Source organism: Bactrocera oleae, unplaced genomic scaffold (assembly GCF_042242935.1).
Source record: "Bactrocera oleae isolate idBacOlea1 unplaced genomic scaffold, idBacOlea1 ctg00000017.1, whole genome shotgun sequence".
NCBI classification, from domain to species: Eukaryota; Metazoa; Arthropoda; class Insecta; order Diptera; family Tephritidae; genus Bactrocera; species Bactrocera oleae.
In genome coordinates, this window is record NW_027212760.1 from 15,001 (window position 1) to 22,500 (window position 7,500).

A 7,500-nucleotide genomic window follows, 5' to 3' on the forward strand; every position below is an offset into this window, starting at 1 on the left:
TTCTTTTTGTTCTTTTCATTCAAAATGTTTTGAATTATACAATGTTTTGAATGTTTTTCTGTTTTTTTTTTTTTTTTTAACTCCTTGTAATGCATTATGACAATATATATTATATTGTGAACTTCGCATACATTGTATTTGAACGCAATAAAAAAACCTTTAAACATATAGCTGTACTTATTATTTATATAGAAAATAATATTTAATTGTGATATTTATATAAAATATTATAAATGATAAGTTAACTTGTTCACATTAACGTGTGTAATACCTTTTTTTTATGGTATTTTCTATTTGTGATTAAAAACATGTTGAAAAATTTAAAAAAAGAAAACGCACAAATAGAGAAGAAAATAATATATAAAAGGTATTACTGTTTTTGTTGACCTAAGACATGCGCAGCTGCAAATGTTTGGGTTTAAAATTACAATTTATTGAAAGATGTTTTAAACTTATGTATTAAAAATTTATTATTGATTAATTATTAATACTTTCAATAAATTAAAATTCTTTGACTTTGAATTAAAAAAATACAAAAAAATTATCACTCTAAGCGGTGGATCACTCGGCTCATGGGTCGATGAAGAACGCAGCAAACTGTGCGTCATCGTGTGAACTGCAGGACACATGAACATCGACATTTTGAACGCATATTGCGGTCCATGCTGTTATGTACTTTAATTAATTTTAAAGTGCTGCTTGGACTACATATGGTTGAGGGTTGTAAGACTATGCTAAATTAGTTGCTTATTCTTTTAGTCAATTAATAGAATTTAAGCATATGGCATATTATTGGATTGTATTTTTCAATCCATAATATTAATAGCATAAAAAGAAATATAGAAAATATATTCTTGAATACCTCATATTTGAACGAAAATTTATGATAAATGAGAATCTTAGTATTCCCATAAAAGAAAAAATTTTCAACATTATTTAAATTATATTAAATAATACATAAGAGGAATGTCTAGCATAAAATAAATTTTTATTCTAGAATTAATTCACTCTATTGTATTGAGAAAAATTTATAATAAAAAAAAATATATGATATGTGGAGGAATAATGTTGTTAATTTTATTAATTATTATATTATGAATTTTAAAAAGGGATGAAAAGATTGAATAATATTGAGTAATCAAGATATAAAAATATATTTCTTTAAAATAGCAAATAGCAAAAAAATTAAATAAAAATAAACAAATCAATCTAAAATATATTTTATACAACCTCAACTCATATGGGACTACCCCCTGAATTTAAGCATATTAATGAGGGGAGGAAAAGAAACTAACAAGGATTTTCTTAGTAGCGGCGAGCGAAAAGAAAATAGTTCAGCACTAAGTCACTTTGTCTATATGGCAAATGTGAGATGCAGTGTATGGAATATCTTAATATCTAGTATGAGAAATTAACGATTTAAGTCCTTCTTAAATGAGGCCATTTACCCATAGAGGGTGCCAGGCCCGTATAACGTTAATGATTACTAGAAAGATATTTCCAAAGAGTCGTGTTGCTTGATAGTGCAGCACTAAGTGGGTGGTAAACTCCATCTAAAACTAAATATAACCATGAGACCGATAGTAAACAAGTACCGTGAGGGAAAGTTGAAAAGAACTCTGAATAGAGAGTTAAATAGTACGTGAAACTGCTTAGAGGTTAAGCCCGATGAACCTGAATATCCATTATGAAAAATTCATCATTATAACTGTAGTATTTAATTTTAAATATTATAGTAATAGTGTGCATTTTTTTCATATAAGGACATTGTAATCTATTAACATAATAAAATATTTATCAAAAGATCATTGGTTTTTAAGTTTATTCAAATTAATTTGCTTTTAGCTTATTAACATAGAATAATTACTGATGATTTGATAAAGTGTTGATAGATTTTATTATATATAATGCTAAAATTCTTTTGAATTTTACAATAATATTATTATCATTGATTTTAATATTAATTGTATGCATTTATATGATTAACAATGCGAAAGATTCAGGATACCTTCGGGACCCGTCTTGAAACACGGACCAAGGAGTCTAACATATGTGCAAGTCATTGGGTTATATTAAACCTAATGGCGAAATTAACTTAACTGTATTAATAATGGGATTAATTTTTAATGTATTACATTATTAATTCAATCCCGGGGCGTTCCATATAGTTATGTATAATGATAATTTATTATTATTTATACCTCTAACTGGAGCGTACCTTGAGCATATATGCTGTGACCCGAAAGATGGTGAACTATACTTGATCAGGTTGAAGTCAGGGGAAACCCTGATGGAAGACCGAAACAGTTCTGACGTGCAAATCGATTGTCAGAATTGAGTATAGGGGCGAAAGACCAATCGAACCATCTAGTAGCTGGTTCCCTCCGAAGTTTCCCTCAGGATAGCTGGTGCATTTAAAAATTATGTAAAATAATCTTATCTGGTAAAGCGAATGATTAGAGGCCTTAGGGTCGAAACGACCTTAACCTATTCTCAAACTTTAAATGGGTAAGAACCTCACCTTTCTTGATATGAAGGTTGAGGTTATGATATAATGTGCCCAGTGGGCCACTTTTGGTAAGCAGAACTGGCGCTGTGGGATGAACCAAACGTAATGTTACGGTGCCTAAATTAACAACTCATGCAGATACCATGAAAGGCGTTGGTTGCTTAAAACAGCAGGACGGTGGACATGGAAGTCGTAATCCGCTAAGGAGTGTGTAACAACTCACCTGCCGAAGCAACTAGCCCTTAAAATGGATGGCGCTTAAGTTGTATACCTATACATTACCGCTAAAGTACATGATTTATAATACAATTTCGGTTGGATTATAAATTTTGAAACTTTAGTGAGTAGGAGGGTACAATGGTGTGCTTAGAAGTGTTTGGCGTAAGCCTGCATGGAGCCGCTATTGGTACAGATCTTGGTGGTAGTAGCAAATAATCGAATGAGACCTTGGAGGACTGAAGTGGAGAAGGGTTTCGTGTGAACAGTGGTTGATCACGAGTTAGTCGGTCCTAAGTTCAAGGCGAAAGCCGAAAATTTTCAAGTTTTAATGAAATGAAATGAATGAATTTTTATTCCATAGTAATTAAACACTTGAATAATTTTGAACGAAAGGGAATACGGTTCCAATTCCGTAACCTGTTGAGTATCCGTTTGTTATTAAAAATGGGCCTTGTGCTCATCCTGGCAACAGGAACGACCATAAAGAAGCCGTCGAGAGGTATCGGAAGAGTTTTCTTTTCTGTTTTATAGTCGTACTACCATGGAAGTCTTTCGAAGAGAGATATGGTAGATGGACTAGAAGAGCATGACATTTACTGTTGTGTCGATATTTTCTCCTCGGACCTTGAAAATTTATGGTGGGGTTACGCAAACTTCTCAACAGGCCGTACCAATATCCGCAGCTGGTCTCCAAGGTGAAGAGTCTCTAGTCGATAGAATAATGTAGGTAAGGGAAGTCGGCAAATTAGATCCGTAACTTCGGGATAAGGATTGGCTCTGAAGATTGAGATAGTCGGGCTTGATTGGGAAGCAATACCATGGTTTATGTACTCGTTCTGGGTAAATAGAGAATTTCGATTCTTGTTCCCCGGATAGTAGTTACGTAGCCAATTGTGGAACTTTCTTGCTAAAATTTCTAAAGGATTTATTATTGTATAGATACTTTTTAAATTATAACGATTATCAATTAACAATCAATTCAGAACTGGCACGGACTTGGGGAATCCGACTGTCTAATTAAAACAAAGCATTGTGATGGCCCTAACGGGTGTTGACACAATGTGATTTCTGCCCAGTGCTCTGAATGTCAAAGTGAAGAAATTCAAGTAAGCGCGGGTAAACGGCGGGAGTAACTATGACTCTCTTAAGGTAGCCAAATGCCTCGTCATCTAATTAGTGACGCGCATGAATGGATTAACGAGATTCCCTCTGTCCCTATCTACTGACTCTGTTGTAGACAGTCGTAGTGAACGGTCGTGTTAGCGCATTGATAAAACAATTTAGTGACAGTTGAAAACAGTGAATTTTTTTTTCTGTTAACAGAAAACATACAATTGCCTGGCGCGAATTAAATCGAAGGCCAGAGACACATAAAGCATTACCGCGGGTAATTGCTTTTAAAAACTGTAGTGCAAGTGTACAGTGACAAAACTAACAATAGACAGTGTTATTGCCTGGTGCGAAGGCCAGTGACAATTTAGGCACGTTTAAGTTTGCTTAAAAACAATAGGCAGTGTTTTTGCCTGGTGTGTGCTACAAACAATAGGCAGTGCTTTTGCCTGGTGTGTGCTTACAAACAATAGGCAGTGTTATTGCCTGGCGTGAAGGTTGTGTGTGCAGAACAAAAGACAGTGACCGCATTGTCCACGAACAGTTCGGGCACCGGTTTTGTGTGGACCGCAAGAAACCTGAAGGCCACTGACAACATTGTTGTAGTGCAGGTACGCGTTCGTGAGTGCCTATTTCGAACTTTGTCGGATCGCGAGTTACGTACTTGGGTAGTAGGTACGCGATCGCGAGTGCAGGAGAAAAATGTCTCCACCACGAAGGCGAGGAGCAAAGGCACCCGCCGAGAGCGAGGAGTCGGAAGCCGATATGATTACGGCAGCGTCATCGGCGGGCGAAAAGGAAGTTGAAAAGCCCCCACCGCGCAGAAAGGCTCGCCTGGGCACTCCACCGTTGGGGAGGTCATGCGAGAGCGCCAGCGAGACTGGAGCGGCGAAACAGGTAGCCGGAGCAGCAAATGAGGCAGGAGGAGGCAAAAAGGAAAAGAGGAAAGGTATGAAAGGGGAGTTGAATCCAAATAAGGGGGGTGTTGTTGGGGGTGGCGCTATCACCCATGTTGCAGCTATGAAAGCTGTAACCGCTGAGGTTAGCGCCTTGGTTTTCGGGGGTAAAATTATGGAGAATTCCGAAATGAAGGGTCTAATGGAGCTTGCCTCGAAGTACGAGGCACTCCTGATGACGATAATCGCAGAGAACGCGCATCTTCGCGGGCAGGTGGATGCCCTTAAGGGAGGTTGTGGGGGACCGCGAGTGAACAGACCAACGGTGGCTCCCGCGACGTCGGCGCCTGCCCCTCCGGCACCCGTGCTGAAGGCAATAGCGCCGATGTCGTCGAAGCCGGTGGAGACCTGGTCAGTTGTGGTCAGGAGTAAGGGGCCGGCTACTTCCTCTAAGGAAGTAATCAAAAAGGTGGTCAAGGAGGTGGGTCCTTCACTCGGCGTAAGGATCCATGATGTAAGGCCGATAAAGGGTGGTGGGGCGGTCATCCGCACTCCCTCCGTTTTAGAGAGGGAGAAAGTGGCGACTAACGCAAAATTCGGGGAGGTAGGGTTGGACGTCAGTGTCAACCGGAAGTTGGGGCCAAGGGTTGTGGTGCAAGGAGTACACACCGAGATCTCCCATGAGGAATTCATGGAAGAACTCTTCAGTACGAATTTAAGTCCTGAGGCAAAGAAATCCGACGTTAGGTTGGTCAGTCGCCCCTGGAAGGTGGCGCCAGATGGTAAAACTAACGTCGTTCTGGAGGGTTCGGAGGAAGTAATGTCCGCCCTTTTAGAAGCGGGAAGGTGCTACATTAAGTGGTTTTCCTTCCGAGTGCGACCAGACAGCCCTGTTGCCGGCTGTTTTCGGTGCATGGGCTTTGACCATCGAGTGGCGCAATGTAAGGCCAAGTCCGATGTCTGCCGTAGGTGTGGTCAGGAAGGCCACAGAGCTGCTAGTTGCGTCAATGCACCACATTGTCGCAACTGTGCATTTAAGGGTAGACCAGCTGGGCATCTTATGATGTCAGCTGCTTGTCCAGTCTACTGTGGCATAGTAGAGCGTGCCCTTTCCAGACACTAATGGGGACGATTTTACAGCTAAATTGTCAGGGTTGTTATGCCGTAATGTGCGAGTTAGGGGGTTGTATGCTAGAGGGTGGGTGCGGCATCGCATTACTCCAGGAGCCCTACGCCACTAATGGTGTGGTTCGGGGTCTCCCTGGAGGATTTAGGGTCTTCACAGACCTTAGGAGAAATGCCGCAATAGTTGTGAATAATCCGAGCTACGACTGCGTAGTTCTGGATTCGTCACAGCTGGGTGTTTGTGTATCCATAGAGGGGGAGTTCGGTAGATTGGTAGTCGCTAGTGTTTATTGCAAATACAGCGAACCTCTAGAGCCTTACCTGCTGTACATGGATAAGCTACTGCTACTTGCCAGTAGTAGCTCGCTTATCCTAGGAATGGATGCGAATGCCTCGTCCTCTATGTGGTTTAGTAAGGTATCCCGACATTCGTCAGGATATCAAAGCCACACTAGAGGCGAGGTATTAAGCGAATGGGTGGAGGCAAATAGTCTTCACATATTAAACGAGCCAAGCGAGTGGTATACGTTTGATGGGCCTGGGGGTGTGAGCGACATCGATGTGTCCTTCATCAATGAGGCAGCAAATAGGACCTTTAATGTTAGGTGGGAGATTAGGGGAGGGTGGGGATTGAGTGACCATAACTTGATTCAAATTATGGTTACTCCTAAATCTCCTCCCTCGGCGTATGAGAGTCCATTGCGGCGATGGCGTACCTCTGGTATCGACTGGAACCAATATGGACGATCTGTCAGGGAAGCGGTATTAGAAATACCGCTTAGTGAGTTTGAAGACCTTGGGGTGGACGAGCAAATTTCTCGGCTATACGATGTAGTGTGGGAAGTGAACAACAGTGTTCTCGGAAAGTTCGAAAGCTTCAGAGTGAGAAAACTTAAGTGGTGGACGAAAGAGCTAACGATGAAGAGGAGAGCTGTCCGGCGATTGAGACGAAAGTTTCAACGCGCTAGACAGTCAAACTCTGATGGGCTGTCCCAGATTAGGTATGAATTTAGTTGTGTGATGAGGGATTACAAACAAATGCTAGTCAAAACCAAGGAAGAGGAATGGAGGAATTTTATAGGGGAAAATAGGAACGACCCATGGGGTCAGGTCTACAAGATCTGTAGGGGTCGTAAGAGGGAGGATATCACCTCTCTCCGCGTTGGTGATACTGTATTATCAACGTGGAGAGACTGTGCTGGGGTTCTGCTAGGAGCGTTCTTTCCTAGGGCGGAGGCTCGGGTATCTCAAACGTATGAGGTACCTGTTCCTCCACTAGATGAAGGGGAGCTGGGATACGCCTTTGGCCTGGTCAGGTGTAAAAGATCCCCAGGTTTTGATGGTTTGAACGGAGAGATGTGTAAAAGCATGTGGAAGTTCATTCCGGAATACCTGGAGGCCATTTACAATAAGTGCGTGTGGGAGGGATATTTTCCACGGGAGTGGAAAAGAGCTAGGGTCGTTCCTCTCCTGAAGTCCCCTGATAAGATCAGGAGTGATCCTCGTTCTTATCGGGGCATCAGTCTCCTTCCAGTGCTGGGAAAAGTACTGGAGAGAGTTATGGTGGAACGACTTCAGGATCTAACGCGGGATATGTGGTCGGATAGGCAGTATGGTTTCAGGAAAGGACGCAGTGTAGAG

The 7,500-nt window shown here is 41.2% G+C and overlaps 1 non-coding gene and 1 pseudogene across 1 annotated transcript; both read left to right on the top strand.

Annotated features, from left to right (window-relative positions):
- The first annotated feature begins 545 nt into the window (after positions 1-545).
- Positions 546-724, top strand: LOC138858803 (5.8S ribosomal RNA). The gene has a single exon (XR_011397833.1). It is a non-coding gene; the product is annotated as a 5.8S ribosomal RNA (ribosomal RNA).
- A 502-nt stretch (positions 725-1,226) lies between these two features.
- On the top strand, positions 1,227-3,994 carry LOC138858811 (large subunit ribosomal RNA; annotated as a pseudogene).
- The last annotated feature ends 3,506 nt before the right edge of the window (positions 3,995-7,500 follow it).